Raw genomic sequence first — 10,852 nt, 5'->3', positions numbered from 1 at the left:
GAAAGAAGCTTCGTCGGACGAAGCGAGACAGCAGCTACCACACATTCCATAGATAGTTTCATGTTACGTGCTCAAATAAAAGCCTAACAGTGCGTGTGTGTGTTGAATTTCTCTCTGTGATAAATTCATTTACCCATTAAACTGTGGCATTTAATGCCAGTATATGAATATCAATATGATGTAATAGAAGAATAATGTACACATATCCTATATGATTTGTATATGGCAAATATTTTATTTTCCTGAAATAATTTGTATTACAAATTGTAAAATTGTGAAAATGTAATTGAATAAGTCTGAATGAAAACCTACTCGTTGTGGTGTTCATTAAATAAACACTCTGAAAAATAATTAATGAACTGGCATGTAGCCTCTTTATTTCTTCAGCACCGAACTTTCACATGTGCTTAGCTCTCTATTACTTTCTTGTTCTAGCTCTATGCGCTTGGGTATCTGCCAATTGTATGTTTGGTACTACTGCCATCTGTTGTAGCTTTATTACTTTTGTACTGCAATGGATTAAACCACTGAGCTGGTAAGCAGAAAGTTGATGGTTCGATCTCCAGTCATCACCACCAGTGTGTCCTTGATCAAGACACTTTACTCCAGGTTACTCCACAGGGATCATCCCTGTAATAAAAGTACTGCAAGTCACTTTGTATAAAAGCATCTGCCAAATGTATAAATGTAAATTTGATTTTTGTAAATCATTTTTGTAAGTGTCTCGGGCACAAATGCTCAATAAAGCTGCTTATTTCTTAAAGTTTACTTTTTCAAGGTTCTACTATAATATACATGCATACATACATTTCATACAGTTTCTATTTGGGGGCATAAAGGGTTACAGTGGGTACGGAAAGTATTCAGACCCCCTTAAATTTTTCACTCTTTGTTATATTGCAGCCATTTGCTAAAATCATTTGAGTTCATTTTTTTCCTCATTAATGTACACACAGCACCCCGTGTTGACAGAAAAACACAGAATTGTTGACATTTTTGCAGATTTATTAAAAAAGAAAAACTGAAATATCACATGGTCCTAAGTATTCAGACCCTTTGCTCAGTATTTAGTAGAAGCACCCTTTTGATCTAATACAGCCATGAGTCTTTTTGGGAAAGATTCAACAAGTTTTTCACACCTGGATTTGGGGATCCTCTGCCATTCCTCCTTGCAGATCCTCTCCAGTTCTGTCAGGTTGGATGGTAAACGTTGGTGGACAGCCATTTTTAGGTCTCTCCAGAGATGCTCAATTGGGTTTAAGTCAGGGCTCTGGCTGGGCCATTCAAGAACAGTCACGGAGTTGTTGTGAAGCCACTCCTTCGTTATTTTAGCTGTGTGCTTAGGGTCGTTGTCTTGTTGGAAGGTAAACCTTCGGCCCAGTCTGAGGTCCTGAGCACTCTGGAGAAGGTTTTCGTCCAGGATATCCCTGTACTTGGCCGCATTTATCTTTCCCTCGATTGCAACCAGTCGTCCTGTCCCTGCAGCTGAAAAACACCCCCACAGCATGATGCTGCCACCACCATGCTTCACTGTTGGGACTGTATTGGACAGGTGATGAGCAGTGCCTGGTTTTCTCCACACATACCGCTTAGAATTAAGGCCAAAAAGTTCTATCTTGGTCTCATCAGACCAGAGAATCTTATTTCTCACCATCTTGGAGTCCTCCATGCGGGCTTTCATGTGTCTTGCACTGAGGAGAGGCTTCCGTCGGGCCACTCTGCCATAAAGCCCCGACTGGTGGAGGGCTGCAGTGTTGGTTGACTTTCTACAACTTTCTCCCATCTCCCGACTGCATCTCTGGAGCTCAGCCACAGTGATCTTTGGGTTCTTCTTTACCTCTCTCACCAAGGCTCTTCTCCCCCGATAGCTCAGTTTGGCCGGACGGCCAGCTCTAGGAAGGGTTCTGGTCATCCCAAACGTCTTCCATTTAAGGATTATGGAGGCCACTGTGCTCTTAGGAACCTTAAGTGCAGCAGAAATGTTTTTGTAACCTTGGCCAGATCTGTGCCTTGCCACAATTCTGTCTCTGAGCTCTTCAGGCAGTTCCTTTGACCTCATGATTCTCATTTGCTCTGACATGCACTGTGAGCTGTAAGGTCTTATATAGACAGGTGTGTGGCTTTCCTAATCAAGTCCAATCAGTATAATCAAACACAGCTGGACTCGAATGAAGGTGTAGAACCATCTCAAGGATGATCAGAAGAAATGGACAGCACCTGAGTTAAATATATGAGTGTCACAGCAAAGGGTCTGAATACTTAGGACCATGTGATATTTCAGTTTTTCTTTTTTAATAAATCTGCAAAAATGTCAACAATTCTGTGTCTGCAATATAACAAAGAGTGAAAAATTTAAGGGGGTCTGAATACTTTCCGTACCCACTGTATACACACTCAAGGAATAAAGCCCTTCTATGCATTATTAAAAGTTCTTGTTTTATGTCAGAATTAAAAGATTCAAAGACATTATTCTTCAGTTGATGAATATGATTTATTAATTTGAAAGTTTCTGAATCCTTTGGAAACAAAATCTGTATAAAATGACCATGATTAATTATATTATACCTGTTACATGTGAAGATCATGAACTGGCAATCTCAAGTATGAAGGAGCACAACATTCAGTACAGAGAAATATATGTCTCTTCCATAGTTGTGAGATTGTCTGACTAACAGTTTGAAGCTGGACTACAAGATCTTCAGTCACAGGTCTTTCTACTGGACCCCCAATTCCACTGCATGACCGGTCAGGGATGATTGTAGTGTTTCAGTCAGAGTCTTCTTTTCTTTTAAAGTAGATAAATGTTTATGGCCAAATGATAAACATAATTTCAATACATCAGGTGAAATGTTCACGTATAGATGTGTTCAATCCAGTCATCTCTCTGTCACGACATATCAGATTTTGGTCTGATATTTTAAGCAGTCAGCACCCAGTACCAGAGGTGATGGTGAAATAATTGAAAAGAATTTACTGAGTAATCTTAGTTGCACAATGTTAATTGCATCTCTGATCAGTATGCCTTCATAATTAATGTTAGTTGTTACATTAAAAAATGTTAACAAATGAAACCTTATTGCAAAGTGTTACCAATTATTGCTTCACAACATTGTCCTGTGAAATTAAAAACCTTGAGATGACAATACAATACAGCACAGAACATAAGTAAATGAATATTGGATATATTAAGACACAAAGTATAAAAGCATAAAGAAACAAAATGAATTAAGATGTTTGTGACTGATATCCAGATGTCAAACCAACAGTGTTTAATCCTGAAAAATGCAGAGAAACAATAAGTGTGTAATAATTTAACACTGCATACTGTTGTACAAAGTACAAATATCTTCATCACTAAACAATGAGTGCTCATAAAATTTGGTCTATTTACTATTTAAAGAATATGAAAGCTGATCTCGCTGAGGCCAGAGCCGAGCAAGAGCTAGGGTGGACACTGGACACAGATGATTGATTTGCAATCTATCTGAGGGGCTCTGTACCCGCAGCTAAAATACAACAAAACAAGCATCATTTCCTCTTCATTTTGAACAAAATATGGGACATCTGATTACAACAGCAGTTGCTTATATCTGTTAATCATTAATAAACTATAGCTTCAACTGATCTCTAACTTCATTTACTTAAATAAACACAGATGAAATAATCAAACTGTACATACCTCTCTACACGATTTGAACTGGGCAACAGCTGATGATGTAACACCCAGGTAGGCACGCCCTCACATGATAATGATTGGTCGATTAATAAGCTTTAATCTGATTGGTTGAAGAGTACGAATGATCCAGATGCAGTGGCAGGGGAGTCTCAGAAATACACACACAAATCCAAGGTGATTCACATGCAAATGTGAGGATCTAATTTTATTTTGCGCTCGTGAATTGTTTGTGCACGTGAATTAGGTTTCATGCATGTGAAATTGGCTACGCATGTGTGAATCATGTTCTTTGCGTGAATTATTTCTGAGACTAAACTGCTTCCATAGTTAGTTTCCCCACAAACACCCATATTCTAAATTTATAATTCTCTAAAAACCTTTAAAGACGACAAAACATACCTTTTCAGAAGAGTAAGGAAGATACACGACCCACACAAACAGGTCATATCAGTGCAATGCCACGAGGAAACTGAAATCTCACCTGTGTCTATATAATTACGTGATTACCTGACGTACCAACCCACTGCACACTCCACGCACCATTCTTAAAGGGGCCATGTGTCTTATTCTTGGTTTGCTATGTAGTTGCCCATATGGAAAAGTTTTGTTAAAAACATCTGTGATTCTTATATGTTTCAACAGAATATTATAAGGGACATATATGCTGCAAAAACCACATACAAATTGCATACTATTGATGTATTTTCAATCCTATATGTCATATATGTCCCACATATAACTAAAATCTTATAGATTTTCATGATGTAAAAACAGGAAAATAATGCAAATTTAATAGGCCTATGAATGTCCACCATATCTCTGAAGATGTGTATAAAACAGAGCATCAGTATAAGGCTGTACTTCACTCATGCCCTCTTATCTTGTCCTAAGCAGAGCCCTACATAAGGTGACCAGATTTCACATGGTGGAATACGGGACGGGTGAGCAAGGCGTGGGTAATATGATATATATATATATTTTTTTATATATAATTATTGTTAAATAAAAAAGAAATTAACAAATTACAAACAATACAACAAATACGATTTCAGATACAGTAGGTTTATTTACCATGTATACGTTTATGTAACATCTTTTGTTGTTTGATTAATATTAATGACAGAAAAATATTTAATTAGGCTACGGTCCCTTTAAGACCAAATTCATGGATGAATATACTGACACACATCCGGTTTTTACCCACCTGGTGTGTGGTGGTGTTTTTAAATGAGGAGGCAACGTCCTCATTTATGTCCCTTTCACACAATTTTCCTGGTTAAGTTAACATTACATAAAAAGAGAGACCAAATACAATTCTATTTTGTTATTTTTACACTATGTTCTATTTAAGTATAAATTTCATCAAGTTAGTGTTTTTACGCATTTTTACATTTATTCCAAAATAATAACTAAAGGCAGTAACAATTTAAACAATATATATTATTTATATTATTATTAACTAATATTCAGCTTTTCTTTTTAATAGTCAATTTATTTTCATTTTGTTTTCAGGTCATTTCGAGTTTGATTTTGACATGACACAAAGCGGTAATATATATAGTGACAGTTGTTTACGTACTTTTTAATTAGTCTTCCCATTAACGCCATCACTGTCTTCATTCAGGCCGATTCGACGAGAACGCGCACGAAAACAAGAGGCGGGATTTATCGCACGAACCAATCATGTCTAATCATAACCGATCATATCCAATCATAGCGCAATTGAGGCATTGCCTCCTCTCACGTGACTTTCCCCCATTCATTCTCAATTACCCCCCACTAAACCCACGGCACGCTATACATTTTACATTTACATTTACTCATTTGGCAGACGCTTTTATCCAAAGGCCCTGTCTATAGGCCCTGACCCAAATGGCACACTTCATGAGCACTTTCGGTCTTGTGGATTTACAATGAGCGCTGCGTGCGCTTGTCCGTTAAGTCCACAAGACCGTAGGGTTTTAAACCATTAAACTAAATGAGAAGGGATGCAAATGAAAAGTTTGGTAGTAATAGCATTATGAAAGGCAGTTACTGTTAATGAATCATTTCTATAGATGAAACACTTATTTTGTGTTGTGAAAAGATACTTTGTGATTTTGTGTATTGTTCTAACACAATTGAAAATATGCTGAAATGTTTGAAAAAAGTGCACTTTTGATGATCTGTTGTGAGATTAGTACTAAGAGTTTTGAAAATGTACCAGTTGCTTGTGAAAATTGCACCAAAGCAATAAAAAAAATGAAGTATTGGTAAACGCTTGTTAGCTATTGTAAAATTTGATTCACCAAACAGTTAAGATTGACATTATACCTGATAAATAATACAATGAATGTACTTACAGTTTGAAAAACACAGCAGATTTACAGCAGTAGTTCAGTAGTTTTTGTTGTTCTTGTCCTCCTGTCTCCTCCGTTTCTTTCCCGACTGTGAACGGCTCGAGAGAATCAACACAACAACAACACAAAAGTATATTTCAGACTTATTTAAACCAAGATAAGCACTGTTCCCTTAGTTGATATTATATAAACACAGGTTCCCCATAAAAACACAGTGACTGTTCAGTCATCTTTTAATGCAGCACATAAACACACATGAACTCTGTAACACTGTAACGCTGCCCTCTAGTGGGACTTTGCTGTAATCGCATCAATAAACACAGATGTAAAACTTCAATGGCCTATATTATGCACACGCATATACTACAATAACAGAAATTGTCTTTATGTTAACTGTTGCTGATATTGTTTATTTGAACATAAATCCTGACCTCAACTTAAAGTTAGGCTACTAGATGGTACAAGTAGCCTATTATTGAGGTTTTTTTTAATGCAAAAATAGTTCCTATACAGAGAAAGGTTTTGTGGTTTCCGAGATATTGTGAAAGTAGTTGCACAAAACTACACAAAGAACATGCATGGGTCAGTGACGTGATGCTAATTTAGTTTATCCTTAAATAAATTCAGTTCACACACAGCGACTTTAATATGAGCTTCTGTGATCAACTAGTTAAAATACTGTTTATATGGCAGTGATTATCTGAAATCACACTATTTTCTAAAGTAATGCCAGAGAACGGCTGCCATCATAGTGTTTTTAATGAACTGGTTGTTTTTTGTGTGTGGATGATTTGAAATGTGTAACGATAGGGATAGTGTTTCATTGTATCATTAATGTGTGATGTGTTTTTAAGCATTAATGTGGATGTTTTATGTCAATAGTGTCAAAGACAAATTTCTGTTCTCTGTGACAAACAGAATGAACAATAAAGTTGAACTGAACCGATATTGCCGCTTATATGTCTTTTAGCCATAAAACCATTTTGAGTTTCATTAATTATTTCAGATAAACCAGTTTTTAATCTTTTTGTTAAAACTAATGATAGAATGTTGTAATCTATATTTAGTAATGTGATTGACCTCCAGGTAAGTCGAGGGAGAGAGGATCTTTTCCTGGTTTTGGTATCAGGATAACGAGTCTTTGGTACATCATTCTTCATTAATAATGCATTTGTTGTTCATTCTAAGCAGTGATGTCTTGATAATTTCACAAAAGTATGCATAAACCTCAATAGTTGGCCGTCTGAACCTGGTGATTTATCCATAGATTGCATTGCCACAGTAAGTTCAGCTAAAGAGAGATCATTTCACAAACTTCAGATCACTGCAGTGTAGGGTTTGATTTTTCTATAAAGGATCTAGCATAAATTACATTATAATTTGAACTATACTTTATAATAAAAAGAATATACACATTTATTGATTTGAGAGGGTTTTTTTTTTTTTTTTTTTTGTCAATTTTTAATGCTGATAAAGAGTTTCTTTTTATATTTCTCTTTTCCAAAGCAAAGAAACAGCTGGTGTTTTTCTGTCCCATTTCTAAACATTTGGCCATAGATTTCACAGACTCCTTTAGCTAAATCTAAATAAAGAGCATCAGTTTTGTTTCTCAGATTAGATAAATTCTCTTTCTCCTCTGAATTAAGAGTTTGTTTGGACAGTCGAGGTCACTGAGAATATCTTGGCATATTTTGAATTTAGCCACTTTACCTCGACACACTGCCAACTGTCCAACTTTAAATTTAAAATTAATTTCAAATTATACATCAGAAAGTAGCTAATTGTTAAATTTCCAATAACCACGAATTCGTTTACAGCTGTCTGTGTTTCCAGTTAAAGAGACAGAGAATGAATATATAACCAGTCGAGGTATCTGAGACAAACTGAACTGCATTAGCAGAGAAGAGCCAAACGTCCATTGGTGAATTACAGTGAGAGCTTTATTAGTCTGAGTATATCCCTGTTGTGTGGATGTAAAAACACCAGTCATCACACAGCAGCTCAAAGACTTTATATTTCTTGGAGGGAGTCTATCCATCATTGTGGGCTTCATTAAAGTCTCCTCTTAACAATAAATAACCATCTGTGTATTTGCTTTTTTAGGTCTAATAGTATGAGACTAAGTTTCTTAAAGAGTTGTTATTATGCCCATAAACATTGCACGTAATAAATTTCATACTGTCTATGTTTAAAATGATTATAATCCATCTACATTCCCAAGAATAAATATAATGTTTCCACTATATCTGCTTTCAATTTACTAAAGAAAATAGCGACCCCTGCTGAGTGGATTGTTCCATGACAGAGAAATGCAGAAAAACCCCACTGAGATTTCTAAAACTTTGAGTCAGTATCACAAGACTGTGTTTCTTGAGAAAAAAGAAAAAAAAAAAACATTATTTGAGCCTCCCTGTGTTTAATTTCTTAACCAGAGGCCAATCTTTGGCCCGAGCCGCTCTTTCGTCTGGTGACAAGTTCTTTTAAACAGAGATGGTCTTCCTCCAGGAAATCAGAGCGATATCATGAAAGTGACACATGCTGAACTGAATGATTATGCCTCTTCCGTCTTTTGTCTTCCCAGTTCTGTGCACCGACTCCACCGCCTGCAGTAACTTCTCAGCGGTTTTTGGAGAGATCTTCCCAAGAGCTCTGATCTCCAGATCCTGAGTTTCTTCCTTCTTCATCCTGTACATCTCAGAGCCCATCTTCATCGATAGCTACTCATCTCCAGCAGCTGAAGTTGTTTCTTCTCTCAAGTCTAAGTGCCAATCCTACACTTCTGGGGGCCTTAAGAAAAACTATGTGAAGGGGCCTCTGTCAGTGCATTCTTAAAAACCCAAAAATTTCCATAAACATCCATAAACATAATAAATACAATGGTTTTCAATATGCAAGGTGCACTGCCAGTTTTCTGTAGCTAATGGAATTAAAACATCAAGGAAACAAACTGCAAGTTATCAAAAACGTAAAGAGAAACCCGTTAAAACATGTTAAATTGGCAGTAAGAATAAATAAGTAAAATTAAAACCCAAAAACCAGCTGTTGACAGCTAAATAAATGGCTTTTTAATTGTCATGCTCTGGCGCCATCTAGCTGTCAGAAAAACTATAACACAGAGAATTGGCTTTCTAAATGCGATTTACTAACGAAAGTACAGCATGATAAAAACATAATTAAAAAAACTTAAATTTGGGTCAAATTTGGGCCAACCATTGGGTTACTTTTTTTTAATTACATTTTTAACCCAACGATTGGGTTTGTCCATTTTGACCCAAAACCCAGCATTTTTCAGAGTGAAGGTGGCGTAAATATATGAAAATGCATCCGTAATTTTCTAAATGAGCTAATATTAGACTAATGGGCATTGTTTTTTAAAGTACCTGAGTCACACAACAGCTTGTAATACTGAACAGGAATGTTTATGGATTATATAAATTAAACCACGCATAAGAACGTTTGATTATTGATGTGTAACAACACAAACCGGAAGTTACATGTCATGATGGGACATTTCTAACAAAACACGGTGGAGACCTGACTGGAGTTATTGGTTTATGACTTGCTTATGAATTTATTGCTTTAAGACTAAATAAGAAATTAAAATGTTACAAACATACATACTTTCTTCGTTCTTGGCACTTTTTTTCTGTTCCAGAAGAATATAAATCATTATTAAAATATTTCCACGACTCCACAAATGTTTAGTAGACACCGCACATACATTTGCATGTTATAAAGAATTACTCACATTTTGGTAAATTACCTCATGTTTATCTTATATAGTGATAAACAAGGGGGCCCCCTGGTGGTTCGGGGGCCCTACACAACTTGTGTAGTTTGCGTACAGGGAGGATCGGCTCTGCTAAAGTCTTTCCCAGCACAGAGATCCTCTCCTTATGGCTGGTGGTATCTTTAGGGAGCGTTTCCACAGTTTCATTCAGAAAGGTAATGATCAGTGTTTATCACCGTTGTCTCCACTGATGTAAATTTTTCGACAATTACTTCACAGTTTGCAGAAAGAGACTGGATAGCAGCCAGAACCTTGTTTAGCTCAGAGAAATAATATAATTGTACCTTTTTTCTTTTTTTTTTTTGGCGCCAGGCTTTTAGCAGTGGTTAAATCTGTCAGCGTTGCACCATCGTGATGGGAGAAGAGTTGGAAAACAGGAAGAAACCAGTAGCAAAGGGGAGAAACACAATAACAAAAGGGCAGGGAACAAAAATCTGAGCAGGTAACAGTGCTCATTTAGAGGATAATGTACAGTCTCTTTCTTCAACCAATACAAATCAGCCATTCTGATCTCCTCCATTGTGTTTAAAACACAGCAGTCTCTGGAGTTTAGAGAGGGTTGGGTGTGTTTTGGTCCACTGAAGGTTAGACATGATAAACCGCACAGACACACATAACACACAGTCTTCAAACATCATCAGCATTAGTAAACGTCACTGCTTTACTGTAGTACAGCTCCATATGAAATCAATCAGACTTCATTTATAATACAACTGTGGCTGTCACAAGCTGGCTTTGCTGGGCTAAACTAAACACTAAAAAAGGGGATGAGCCACTTGATATGTCCCGCCCTGACTTCCTGTTTCACTGGAAATGATGTCAACACACTGAATAAACTTCAGTTTCATTGCTGATATCATCATAACCTACTTATAACACTTAAAAAACTACTACATTTTCAAAAATGTGCAGCGTACAACAGACCACACTTTATGAAATGCTGTATCCCACAATGCAACGTGATGTACTGGATCATACATTAGTTAAATTAGCTGACAAATGAACCAGAAGTCATGTGACTTTCTGCTGTGCAGTGGTGAACTCTGA

This window comes from Ctenopharyngodon idella, chromosome 9, assembly GCF_019924925.1.
Source record: "Ctenopharyngodon idella isolate HZGC_01 chromosome 9, HZGC01, whole genome shotgun sequence".
Lineage (NCBI taxonomy): Eukaryota > Metazoa > Chordata > Actinopteri > Cypriniformes > Xenocyprididae > Ctenopharyngodon > Ctenopharyngodon idella.
This window is presented reverse-complemented; position numbering follows the sequence as displayed.